The sequence below is a fragment of the Micromesistius poutassou genome, assembly GCF_964030765.1.
Source record: "Micromesistius poutassou genome assembly, chromosome: 3".
In the NCBI taxonomy this organism is placed as follows: Eukaryota; Metazoa; Chordata; class Actinopteri; order Gadiformes; family Gadidae; genus Micromesistius; species Micromesistius poutassou.
Genome location: NC_140273.1, coordinates 17,458,690 through 17,471,617, shown reverse-complemented (window position 1 = coordinate 17,471,617; position 12,928 = coordinate 17,458,690). Strand labels below are relative to the sequence as shown.

The following is a 12,928-nucleotide window of genomic DNA, read 5'->3' as shown; positions in this document are numbered from 1 at the left end:
ACAGCAATATCAATTTTTAATAGTATATTCTTTTGTTTGACTTTTGATTTGTTTCTGTTCAGCCTAAATTGGGTTAAATTAGGATTTCGTTCTTTTGTTAAGTTGTTTATACATAAATTAGTATTATTTGGTTTTGATATTTCTTTTTGTTAATAATTGCAATTGATTTCCCTTTCTTTTAACTGAGAGGTCCCAGATGTCCCCACACTGTGCCTGATTGTAATTTGTGTTTTCTTGCTTTTTACCATAGGTGCTGGGTCCCAGCGAGCGGCAGCCCTTCCCTGGTGGTGGTGTTTGACACAGTTTTGTTGCAGTGCACTGGTGGTTTAGTTTGCATTTATCCCCTTTTGAGTTCCCTGCCGCCGTGGTAAGCCCAGCCCTGATTGGTGTCTTTTGGTTTATTTTGCCAGTGTGGTGGTCCCATCTGGGTGCCCTTGTTCTCTCCCTGCATTACTCTTAGTTTTGTTATTTTAATAATTGTTAAATAAAATGTTATTCTTTTTGAAACCACGACCTCTGGACCTTGTGTGATTCCGGACCTGTGTTGGCCTTTAGAGGGCTATTTCCTGGGGTAGAGTCCCAGGTGGCGTTGTTGGCAACCTACATCACACATACACACGCATACACCAAACACACTAACACCCGCTCCCGCCACATTCGTGACGTCAAAAAACTAAACACGTTTGCTTAAGGAGCACCTCGTACCTAGTTTGGCATGCTCTCAAACAGAGCTAGTGACGGCGGAGGCCAGAGGGTTTCTTTGGTCCTGGTATCGCCATGTTAAACTTTGTAAAAGTGAAGGCGGGGACTGTGGATGTTCTGTCTCAGATTTGAATGCCCATAGGTCACGAGCCGACAGTGAATTCAGAAAACTCCATCATGCATGCAAGCTTATTCTTTTAGCTGTGTTGATACTTTGAAGACATGGTCATTGTCCTGTATCCATTGCTTCTTAGTGTCTACTTGTACCAGGTTTATGTGCTTTTGTCATGGATCTTGGGTGACCGTTTTAGGCTAGAGCCTGTCCAGCGATTTCTATCAATTGACGGACAGAGCTTGTCTATGTTTTTGTAAGGGTGGTGAATAAACAAGCCTATTGTAATATAATATGTCAGTAGTCTCGTATCATCGTATCAACACAAAAAACTTCCTCCTATAGGAGGAAGTTTTTTGTGTTGATACGATTGTTACGAGTTGTCCTTCAGTCCACATTCCAATTACATGGGCACACCTTTTGCTACATTCTATAAATCTGAGAAAAAAAAGCATTGAAGTCATTGTGTGGACAGCCCTAAACCCTACAGAGCTATCTAATAAGGTGAGTCCCTCCTAATCTCATTAAAACATTTGATGGGATCATATGAGTTGAGAAAAGCCGGCCTATTAGAACAGCAATAATCTTTTGATTGAGAATAAGTCATTGACATTATTTTTTTAATTCATTGTGTACTGTTCCGATGTGCTAAATTAGCAAACAACATCAACTCCAGCGAACCGTCAAGTTATCAACAGGCATTATGATCTTATAGTGGTATAAGATCAGTCATATAGTCAATACAGACATTGTTTTACTGTTTTTGTGTTGTATGTGTTTATAATAATAATAATTAATTGAATTTATATAGCGCTTTTCTAGACACTCAAAGCGCTTTACAGTGAAGGGGGGACCTCACTAACCACCACCAATGTGTAGCACCCACTTGGGTGATGCACGGCAGCCAATCGGCGCCAGAACGCTCACCACACACCAGCTTGAGGTGGAGAGTGAGGGAATTAATGAATGAGCCAATATATATTATGTGGTGTTTTATGCTTTATTTCAATGTGTGTTCTCCATTCTCTAGGGAACTTGCCTGTGTCATTCTCAATTGTTTGACTTAACTTCACAATATCTCAAACATGATGATGAATCCAGCAGCCGGTTATCCTTATCCTCCTGGCAATCCAATGGGTGAGAGGCTAGGGACATTCTCCCTTCTCATGACAGCTAGGAATGCACTACCTGGGTAATAGGCCGGTGTCTGTTGGTGTGAGGGACTTTATGAGGGAAAAATATCTGGTATCTGGGCTGTCACAGGCCTGTAATAAGCCTGTTCAATCATTTAATTCTGACCAAATACTGTAATGTATTTTGGGACAGTGGCTTTGGAGGGAAGACCAAAGGGGGAGCAGGGATTTTTTGGTTTTGTTATTTAATTTGTATATAGCTTACTCTGGTTGGTTTGTTCAAATTGCCTACCCTACCCTTACTTTTGAAACATGTTGAGCAGATAAGGGTTCAATATTGATGATGTTTTAACATCTGTCAATTGTTAAATTAAAAAGCTTCTTCCCTTTTAATCTAGTATTTTTTAAATGTCTGTAATGCTTTACACAGTTCAGCAGCAGCAGCCTGTTGCTCAAAATACATCAGTAAATGTCAATTCTCCAGTGTCCACCATAAGCCCTGGTAAGAATGGAGTCTATATGGTATCTGGTATGAATGGGGTCTATAATGACAACCATTGTAATGATTTATCATTGACAAGGTGGGACTGCGGTTAGTTTGACACCATCTTAAAGATATGGGTTTGATATGGGTTTAAAAGTGGAGAAAGTGGATATTGTACCTAACAATTATAGTACAATGCCTTATTCGGGAGTATACATCAAGAAGTTTAGAAATACTTTTTAATCTTTAATCTTTCTCAGGTTTTGTAGGTGTGCCTGTTTACCAACCAGCCCCTGCACCAACTCAGTTCCAAAGCCCCGGTAACTTTACACTCATGGAAACACAAAGAATTCAATTGAAGCTTACAGCTTGAAACACAAAACATCTATATTTAAGAAAATCACATTTCAGATTATCTTTGTTCTATCTTTCTTGCATGAGTCATTAATCATTCATCACTCCCTGAAGGGAGGGATGAGATATATTCAGTTGGATATTTAAAAAAATCAAGCTCACTGTGATTTGACTGTCATTTCCTACCCTAAATTTCATCAATAGAGTAAGATAAATTGACCCTTGAAACATGTTGTCAAGGAAATTACATAGAACAGATACAGGCTCCATATTGATGAGATGTTAACGACTGTAAGTTGATATTCTAGTGGCTAGCTCAAGCTTTTTCTTTTGGTACATGATCAAGCTGTTCCTTTTTTATCTTGATTTTTAAGTTTTTGTCATACATACAGTTCAGCAGCAGCAGCAGCCTGTTAATCAACATACAACAGTACAGGTCAATGCCGGGGCCCCTGGTAAGTCCTACATCACTTTCATGATAACACAAAGAAAATAATATAAATATAATGGTCTATCACATTCACAAGGTGTGATAAACGAGGTGTAAGGAACTGCACATTGATGATTTAGTGTTACACTTTGTTTGATACCTCAAGTTGTTGCATCAAATCAATGTTTAGGAAAAAATATTTTGGAAAATGTATCTGATATGGATGAGGTGAAAGTCGATATTGTGGGTTATAGGTATAATACGATTCACGCTTCATTGGTTTTACAACATCATCAAGCAGTTTAGCAATTTAGGTGTGCCTGAACCAGGCCTAGCACAAAGCAGTTCCAAAGCCTGGGTCACTAAACTAAACACTAAACACTAAACTACACTCATGGTAACACAAAAAATTAAATGAAAGCTTCCTGATTTTTTCAGAAAATGTAATATTGAAGAAAATCACGTTTCAGAACTTTCTTGTATTTTTATTGTATTTATATTTATTTATATATATATTTTTTCTTGTATTTCTGTAATACTTCTCAGTTCAGCAGCAGCAGCCTGTTGTTCAGAGTACAAACATCATCATGGATCCAGGGAACCTTCATGGTAACACAAGGAAAACACATGTCATTATTATGGTGTATTATTGATGAGATGTGTACATTCATATTTCGGCCAATCCATAAGCTTTGTTTTTTTGATTTGATTCTAAGGTCAACAAAAGGGCCCTGACCTAAACAATGGTAACTACTTTCATACACACAATAAAAAACAACATATAAGGCCTACATAGGCTATGTTATGAATGAGATCATTTTCTTTTGTTTCTTTTATTTTTACAAATAATTGATGTCAAGGAGGCAGAGCAAGTGCATGTCATTAACCGTGGGTATCTCTCCTTTCGTCCAAACAGTCGTGGTGGTGGGGCCAACGCCAAGGGAGGTACCTGTACGGACAAAATGTAGTCTGTGCAATGCCACCTGTGTCACTAATGTCACCTACAAGAATGGCACACTCACCTGGGTTGTGTGCGGTGTACTAGGAATATTGGGGTGAGTCCTTCACACATTTAGCAAACCATTTATGATATGCATCCTCACATCCATACATTTTAACTTTTACAATATTAATAATTTAATTATATTTTAAAGGTCCCATGACATGCCACCAGGTGTGTTGTGATTAGCCGCTACAAGCCGTTTTGGAAATCTGCCCCTTATGACATCACAAGTGGGTGTGTCCACCTAGATGTGTGCTGGATAGATCAGTCTACCAGCCTACCCAGTGGACTGTAGCAAACGTTGCTCATCTATCCGTCACACATCTAGGTGGACACGCCCACCTGTGATGTCATAAGGGGCAGATTTCCAAAACAGCTTGTAGCGGCTAATCACACCTCACCTGGTGGCATGTCATGGGACCTTTAATTAATTGGATTCTATGCTACTTTTCAGAATATGGCCGTGCTGCTTGATCCCGTTATGTTGTGATGATTGTAAGGATGTGGTACATCACTGCCCCAGCTGCCAAAATGTCGTGCATGTGCATAAACGCATGTAAAAGGGTCTGCCATAGACCTCAGCAGCAAGACACTTACTGGAAACAATATGTGATTCGCACTAAATCATTATAGCAATCATTGCTTATCTATCTAGCCCTTCATAATAAGTGGCATAAATTGGATGGTCTGTGTCAACTGTTGATTAATTGTCCAGGTTTACCAAGACTATACATTGGTTGCATATTGGGGAGTTTTAATGCACAGCGGTTAACATAATCGTGACTTGTTTTACTGAAAAGCACTTAAAATCGGATGATTTGCTTATTCTGTGAATTTTTATGCACTTAAATGTTTTTTGCACTTTTTGGCTTATATCATGATTGTTAAATGTAAAAGGGTCTGCCATAGACCTCAGCAGCTAGACACTTACTGGAAACAATATGTGATTCACACTAAATCATTATTGCAATCATTGCGTATCTATCTAGTCCTTCATAATAAGTGGCATAAATTGGATGGTCTGCGTCAAATGTTGATTGAATTGTCCAGGTTTACCAAGACTATACATTGGTTGCATATTGGGGAGTTTTAATGCACAGTGGTTAACATAATCGTGACTTGTTTTACTGAAAAGTACTTAAAATCTGATGATTTGCTCATTCTGTGAATTTTTATGCACTTAAATGATTTTTGCACTTTTTGGCGTATATCTTGATTGTTAAATGCACTTACTGTAAGTAGCTTTGGACTAAAGCGTCTGCTGAATAAATTAAATGTCACGTAAAACAAGGAATGTTATCTGCGGTAGAAACACGGAAAAACTCCAGCTTGCATATCTCAGGTTTGAGGATGCGTTCAGGCCATCTATGGATCTTGAGGAAAGAAAGATGCTAAACAGGTTCTCAGAGAAAACGTTCCCTTCACTGTGTCGTCAATGCTCACAGAGATGGGAGAACCTGTTTAGGAACGTTTTCTCGGAATTGACACTGGGTGTGTGGCCCACACACCCAGTGTCAATTCCGAGAAAACGTTCCCTTCACTGTGTGAACACAACACACAACACAACAATAACCCACACAGTGTGGGTTATTGTTGTGTTGTGTTTTACATACTTGTGTTCATATGCAGCATTGACTGTATGCTAATGATGAGAAACTTTATACACAACAAAACAGTGTACACTCTCTGTGCTCATTTGTTCCATAAATTGACTGACAGAGCTATGTCCATCATGGGTTTATTTTACAGGATTCCATCAGAGATATTCAAAGTCTGGCAGGGAAATTATCATATTTTCTCGTCAGACTTTTTTGTACGGTTCGTGAATAAACATGTATATCGTAATATAATAGCTGGTATTCTTGAATCATAACACTTTACAAAAAAAGAGAAAAGAGAATTTCCCTGAATTAAATATCTGCCCCTCTTCCTATATCAAAAAGCTCTACCTACCTACCAACCTTAGTATTAGAGCTTTTTGGTATAGGAGTGAAAATAGTTGGTTTGTGAGCAAAGAGATATCAAGGTGCTGGCTGTAGAAAAAAAGGACCACCTAAAAACATATAAGAAAGTGAATCTTTTAAATTAATTTACACATGGATGGTACATAACATTTGATGCCACCAAATTAAAAGTTAGTATAAGTGTTAGTCTTGAGCCCTGCTGGTACAGCGACTACACATCATCCCAGAGTGAGAAGTTCCACTGGATACCATATTTACGGCTCAAATTACTTTTTTAACCGAATGACCTGAACAATACATACTACTGAAACCGACCGTCAGAACAAAGCAAACATTAATTTAGCCACTATGGCGTCCATCTCTAGAACCAGCTTCCAGAGACCATCAAAAACGCTCCAACTGTCACCATTTTTAAAACAAGAGTTAAGACCAAACTCTTTTTAGATGCTTTCGGCAGTTAACGCACATTGTATTTCTTTTTTATTTTCTCATTTACTTTTAAATCCACTCTTTGCTGTATGTGTTCCATGTATATATATTTTACATTTTACTTTTATTATTGCTAAAATTGTGTATGTTCCATATTTTTATTATTTGTTTTTGTGTGAAGCACATTGAATTGCCACACGTATGAAATGCGCTATACAAATAAATATGCCTTGCCTATGCCTTGTACAAACTCCAGCATTGTGGCTGCTTCTACCTGATATTCAATTCGATATTCAGAGCCTATTCAGAACAGTTAGATTGCAATTGTTTTCATTAGACTTCCATTTGATAAATCCAGGATGTGAGAGGGTGAACAGGAGTTCTAGAGAACAAATAGTGACAAAAACTAATTAATAAGCACGGGGGAAAATGGCGTCCTCTGCCTTATTGAAATTTGTCATCATGACACATAACTTAGATACCACCTCACCAACGACCAACATGAAAACCAATGTTTACATTTCTCTCTAGCTGTGGTAGCACAGTCTGTATGGCACTCTCAATGGAAAGAAAATAAGAAATAAATGTTGTTATATAAATCATTAGACAGTGGTATCACCAATAACTCTACTAACTATAAATTGCATTGCTAATGCATTAATAATAACATATTGGTTTGCTAAGGGATATACTTGTAAATTGACCACAGTAAGAAAATAATAAACAAAAGTTTACAATTAACATTGGAATAAATCTACAGGCACAGTGAATATTACATTGCTATTATTTTTCAAGGGGAGCGGGAACTGAAACCCTATAGGTAATTTGTCCGCCATGACACATGCCGTCTCCCCTGGCTGTAGTAGTAACTTTTCATCTACTGTTAATAATAAAACTTACTGCAGTACAAAACGTCTTCATTTACAGATTTAAGACCTAAACATGAACTATTTGTATTAATTCACCACTTAATTCGTGCTTATATATCTTAACTTGTCACAGCACACAACGTTCAAAATGGCAGCCCTAAACCAGTCAGTTAGCGGGCTAACCGAAAGTGCCATTACATATTTTGCCATTTGTGCCATTGATCTGTAAACATAACGTGTTGTTATTCACGATTATATAAAAAACATACATTCAAAATACTATTTACATAATAATACAGACAAAAACGTTACGTATTGTGGCAACCCGGCCCCAGGCAGCCAAGAGGGGTTGTGGTGGACGCGTTATACCACAGGTTTCCAACAGAGGGAACCAGGAGGAGCATTGCTGCCAGCCAATCATGGAAATACGGAACACCTGAGGAGCAGGGGGGGAAGCATGCACTCATTCGGGGCTCACCTGGTTCACACATGAGAGACCAGCCGTCGTGGGTGAGGTGATTCCACCCAACGGAACAAGCCTGTGGATCCTGTGGAGTTTTTTTTTGTTCTATTTAGTAAGTGATTCTTTACGTTTGATTAAAAGTTTAAGTGAAAGCCATGTTGGCTGCAGCTAAGTTTGGATGTTCATTTACATTCAAATAAAGGGTATTGAAAACGTGCCTCTGAAGTTTGACTTTTTGCACTATTACAATACTTATAGGCATATAACTAGTCATCATATCTTCCACTCCATGAAACACATGTTAATGCTCAGTAGCACTAGCACACATATATGGTTCTTTAATGTATTTGCATTACACTAAAATGCATTCATTTTCATTGGGCATGTATGAGGCTGAAACAGGTAGCCTAGTGCATCCCAAATGTTTCAACATTAACATTTTAATATAACATTACAGTCATTAAGGCCTTTAGAAAGATGTTTTCTGGGGGGAGGTTGTGTAGTTCCTATAGGCCCCTGTGGCATGGGGCCTATAAAATTTGATGGCTTTTTTCCCTTTACATTACTTTTACTTTTTTACTTTAAGCAGTTTTGAAGCCAGTACTTTTACACTTCTACTTGAGTAAAAAGCTTGAGTTGATACTTCAACTTATACAAAAGTCTTTTTAAACCCTAGTATCTGTACTTCTACTTGGGTAATGAATGTGAATACTTTTGACACCTCTGGTGGTGATAGATAATGCCATCTGTCAGCTCCCGCCAGACGCCCGAAGAACCCTCGCCAACAACCACCCCGACACTGTGGACAAGCTGATCCAGCAGCTGGAGAACTGGCAGGTCGCCCAGCAACTGAGTTCCAGCATCCGGACCCCATCGCGACCCGTCGAGATGCAGAGGGACCGCAGAGGATCAGATCCCTCTCAACGTCCACCCCCGAGAGGATCGAAGGTTTTTTAGCTGCGAACAGCTAGGTCATCTAGCCCGCCAGTGCCCCGGAAGCTGGGATGATTCCATGCTTTCTGCCTTCGCCGACGAGGGACGGGCAGGGCCGTGTCTCCTGTTGGGCGCATCAGAAGGCAGGTGCCACAAACCTCCCAGCGCGGGTAGGTGCTAAGGACACTCAGGCCCTGTCTGAAGTTGTCAGCACTTATCTCTCACAGAGTATTGTCCCTCCACTATTGGATGATGTAGCTGTGGTTGAATGGACTGGGAGTGTGGGGCGACCCCGGCTAAACATAGAAAGTCAAACCCTCCTGAATCTACTCAGTACTGGGTTACCACTGACTTCTTTGACTGACCTCCATGGGATTTCAAGGTCAACTCTGTATAGACGGATGCAAGAGCATAACCTCTCTGTCAGAAAATGCTATTCTGACATCAGATGATGTGCTAGATCAGAAGGTTAGGTCTATAAAGGCAAGAATGCCCCATGCTGGCTACAGGCTAGTGAAAGGATCTCTACAAGCAATGGGGCATCGGATTTCGTGGAGAAGAGTAAAGATGTCATTGCAGCGTGTGGATGGTGCAGGAATAATTTCCAGGATGGTCCAGCTGTCTTGCATTGCAAGACGGACATACTCTGTTTCCGCTCCCTTGTCTCTTGTCCACATCGACACAAACCACAAGTTAATAAGGTGTTATTTCTCCTACTGAACAATTTCTAATCATTGGTGATTTTATGTCACCCAATCGTAATCAGTGCTGTATAACAATTACCTTTTTGTTAGGTACAACATTGTGATTTTTGGAGCAATTGATGGCTTTTCAAGGAAGGTTATGGTTTTTTAGTTTTTTTTAATCCCTCATTCACTATTTATCTTGTGAACTACTACACAAGTGTCCCACTTCGTTACAGATCTTTTACCTGGACACAGCTGGGAATAACAAAGCAGAGACGGCTTTTGATTTCTTCATGGATGGAGTTCGGAAAAATGGATGGCCATCAAGAAAAGCGCATTAAATTAGTGTTCAGAAGAAAGACATGACAATAAAATCTCAACACACACAATTTTAGAAATAAAGTGAAATGAGTCATTTAAAAACAAACAAAATACCAATCCATGTTCCCAACAGCTGGGGTGACTGGTAGTGAATGTTTGATCACTTCTCTGCTTCAATTCAATTACATTTTGGGGCTTACCTGCACTCATTTACAGTTATTTCAGTGGAAATTATGCTTGTTTCTAACACAGTAAAATATATTATTTTGCACCTTGTCTTTCTCTTTCAGAGTACGAGCCGATCAAGGGGTTGAAAATGTAGACATCGCTAGATGCATGTTTACTGTGCGAGGAACAGCCCGTGGCAGCTTTATTGCTGGAAAAAGCGTCCATAACCAGAGGTAATTGAATACCGGAGCTCAACTGTTTCAGAAAATATTAGAATGCATATAACCAACCCCTCGGGTAAGAAGTATGAATGTTAATATAAAATCCCATCAGTTTTCAAAATCTTCTATGCCATGAAGTCATTTTGCAGTTCTAAATTGATCTAAAAATAGCGATGGAAAATGCTTTGAAGTTGATTGTAATAACAGTTTTCGGGTTTTGCTGCTTTTTAATAGTGGACATTTTCAGGTTTTAATTCAGTGTAGTGAAAGCCTTACACGGTCAAGTCTCATCCGTTTCCCCTCGCTCGTTTTTAGAGTGGAACGCCTATGGAGAGATGTTTGGAGTGTAACGTGTCAGTACTACGACGTGCTCCACAGTTTGGAGGAAGAGCGCTTCATTGACCTGTCCATTGCTGTCCACCTCTTCTGTGTGGGCTATGTCTTCATACCACGACTACAATCTGATTTGCAGCATTTTACGGAGAGCTGGAATTGTCACCCCTTGTGCACAGAGGGAAATCTCCGAATCAGCTATGGATGATCGGGATGCTGCAAGCACCTGTGCCAGAGCCAGACCTGGTAGAGGTATGTATAAGGTCATATGAGACTAACCTGCAAAAAGGGTCAGATGGGGGAAGCAAAACTTAAATGAAAACACAGCATCTTAATATAAACAGGGCATGAAGACTGTTTGTGATCTCTGATCTGATATATGGGTGTAGAAGATGATCATTCTACTTTCCAGTAATCTGATGTCTGATGTATGGATGGCTTTTATTGGTCATTCCAGATCCAGCAAGCTGAGGGGCAACCCTCTCAGGAACAGCAAAGTGACAACACTGAGCATGGAGTTATTGTACCAGACATCCAATGTCCCCTGTCAGCTGAAAGACTTGCTGCACTACAGCACCAAGTGAACCCCACCACCGAGTCCTCATCCTTTGGTCGGGACATCTACTTGCATGCTCTTGGAACAGCTTTCGGACTCTAACATTCTGATATACATACATGCATCTTTTCAACCTGCCATAATTACCTCAGATTCTAACAAAGGCAGTTCTAACTTATTACCAAGAAGCAAGTTTTTTACTTTCTCTACCAGCATTTATGTGAATTATACACAAATAAAGCCCAATTCGAGCACAAGTGTTTTAGTTTATCTAAATTTGGCTTGCCTGTAATTAAAAACATAGCATTCTAAGGCCAAATTAAGAGATTTAGCAATTCACATATGTATTCATACAACTCAAATCGTTTTTAGTGCAATGTTTTTTTTTTTATTCAATCAGAATATTTGTCAGAATGCCATATTGTTTTGAACCACATTAATATACACTTCGCAATGACAATTGGACTTAACATTGACATTATTTCAAACGCGAAGACATTAGGTTTGGATTCTTAATGTCTGTTACGCACGCTTACTTAGAACAGGATTGAACCCAAACACAAGGTGATGTCATGGCAAGGGGGAGTGGCAGGAACTGAACTGACAAGAGAATTAGACATGGCTAGGAAAAGACTAGATGAACAAACTAAGTAGAACAGAGTAGACTAGAGCAGAGTAGCGTTTACAAGCTACAGTCTGTCAAAGCTTGCACCATATTTAATGGCAGTTTGCAAGTTGGTTTTAAAGGACTCGTAATCCCCCAGATGAGCAGTTGGAAGTGTAACTGTGTTGGTGCAAGCACTAACAATAGGATAACATACAGTGTGGCCTGGCATGTGCTCTAGACAGTTGTGGTCAAATACTATGGCTATTTTGAATTTCTGTCTCTCTGAGACAAGCAAATGCCTGAATTTAGACAGTATAGCTCTATTGCCACACAATCAATACTGTTGATACACTTTGGGAACAAAATATGTGTACTTAAGTTCATCAGACATCCCACCTCTGTATGCGTTAAGCAGTGTTGTAATGTAACGAAGTACAAATACTTCGTTACTGTACTTAAGTACAATTTTCACATATCTGTACTTTACTTTGTTATTTATATTTCTGACAACTTTCACTTTTACTCCACTACATTTCCTAAATAAAATGTGTACTTTTGACACATTTCTCCTAACCATCTTCGTTACTCGTTACTACAAATTAAAATCAGAAGAAGTTTGAGTTGGTGACGTAATGTCCGTTTGTTGTCATGTCAACCACCAAGCGCGAAGAAGAAGAAGTCCCGCTTGTCCGGGCATGTCACATTATTGATGCCATCATGGAAGCACCTGCTGCAGGCTCTGCTGCTAACGTTACCACTCCGGTAGCAGATGACGAGAATCTCGACTACAGTGGCGAACTTGGTGAACTCCGTGGTGGTGACGAAGATAACGTTAAACACCCGTGGCCGTATTTGCAAGAAATATTTTAACCCAACCCTCTAACTCACTTTTCTTTTTAGATACCTTTACTTTTACTCTTACTTTTAATACTTAAGTACATTTTATATCAGACAATTACTTTTGATACTTAAGTACACTAAATGTCAGGTACTTTAAGACTTTTACTCAAGTAATATTTTAAAAGGTGACTTTAACTTCTACCGAAGTCATTTTCTGGTAAGATACTTGTACTTTTACTCAAGTATCGCTTTCAAGTACTTTATACAAGACTGGCGTTAAGTCAGATGTGATAGACAACGCCCTCTTTCCCAGCCCTGCT

The 12,928-nt window shown here is 39.3% G+C and overlaps 1 pseudogene across 1 annotated transcript; it reads left to right on the top strand.

Annotated features, from left to right (window-relative positions):
• Positions 1-8,326: 8,326 nt before the first annotated feature.
• On the top strand, positions 8,327-11,263 carry LOC311341086 (annotated as a pseudogene). Its single transcript has 5 exons — positions 8,327-8,345; positions 8,680-8,891; positions 9,799-9,890; positions 10,588-10,857; positions 11,063-11,263. The product of its transcript is annotated as an uncharacterized misc_RNA (transcript).
• The last annotated feature ends 1,665 nt before the right edge of the window (positions 11,264-12,928 follow it).